Below are 1,123 nucleotides of genomic sequence, written 5' to 3'. Positions count from 1 at the left end.
CACTTATACATTGCTTGAATAATGGGATAATTCATCCCATCATCTGCTGTTAGCCAGAGGTATGGATGCCTGCAGCAATTTGTTAGGGAGATCCACAAACAAATTTCAGAATACGGCCATTAAGACAAGGCTTTGCAGTAATGGGCCTGACCACAGTGATGGCTTGGCCTCTCTGATGCCACCAAAGTCGGAGAAGGGCTGGGAACTGAGGCCCGCCCTCCTTCCCACTCTGAAGTTGGTGGCAGAAAGTTCAACTTCACACCAGCCTACAGTTTCTACAGTGCTTGATACGTCAGCAATGACCTCTTTAAAACATCAAAGAGGTGATTGATTCTTCATCATCTCTACTGCGGCCCAAGGCTTGGGTTTAGGAGCCATGGGAGGAACGAGAAATAAACGGAAAGACAGTGTTGTGGTCATTGCAATGACGTAGTTTGGATGAAAGCTACTGTGTGGTTTCAAGCAAGTGGGTTTTGCACGCAACCAGGGGACAAAGAGCATGAGCAAAAACACCAATTAACTAGGAATCAATCTTCCGTTCTTCTCCATTGTGTAATCTCCCCACACAACCAGGATGTTATTATTGGCTTACAGGCTGCATTAGCAATACAAACAACTTCTGGCTCTCTCCCTCTAGCATCCTGCCAGACCTATTTTGAGACTTTTCAAAAGAGTTACATGACAACCCAAAAAGAGAATCTGGAGGAGCAAGAGGAGGACAGGATCACCACTCACAAGAGGCAAGGAAAGAAAACCTTAAGTTAAATCCTAATCTATTCTTTTTCAACATTTGATATTTTCGTTGGTCTAATTCGAGTCCACTCTGTGTTTTGCCTCAGCAAAAGGCCAGAGCTAGTGTTCCTCAAACCATACTATAGGCTGCCTTGTTGAGGACCGCAACACCCGCTATGATCTCTGAGGAGCACAATGCTATCTTGGATGGAAGGTTGGTGTGGGTCGTCCGACCTCAAGCCCCAAGCACAAAAAGGTCTGCCCTGTTTGGGGTGAAACAGAATGGACTGGACGCAGATCCAAAATAGGAAGTGAATCACCACGCACAAGGTACCCAAGATAGATCCACGAGGAGGCCGCAGTAGCCCGTTGACCCCAATCTCCCACGACG

At 46.7% G+C, this 1,123-nt stretch overlaps 1 protein-coding gene across 6 annotated transcripts in view; it reads right to left on the bottom strand.

Annotated features, from left to right (window-relative positions):
- Positions 1-1,123, bottom strand: part of myom1a (myomesin 1a (skelemin)) — a 30,287-nt gene that overhangs the window by 9,788 nt on the left and 19,376 nt on the right. The window lies entirely within an intron of this gene.

The sequence above is a fragment of the Gadus morhua genome, chromosome 8, assembly GCF_902167405.1.
Source record: "Gadus morhua chromosome 8, gadMor3.0, whole genome shotgun sequence".
NCBI lineage: Eukaryota > Metazoa > Chordata > Actinopteri > Gadiformes > Gadidae > Gadus > Gadus morhua.
The sequence above is the reverse complement of the archived record's forward strand: the minus strand, read 5'-3'. Positions and strand labels throughout refer to the sequence as shown.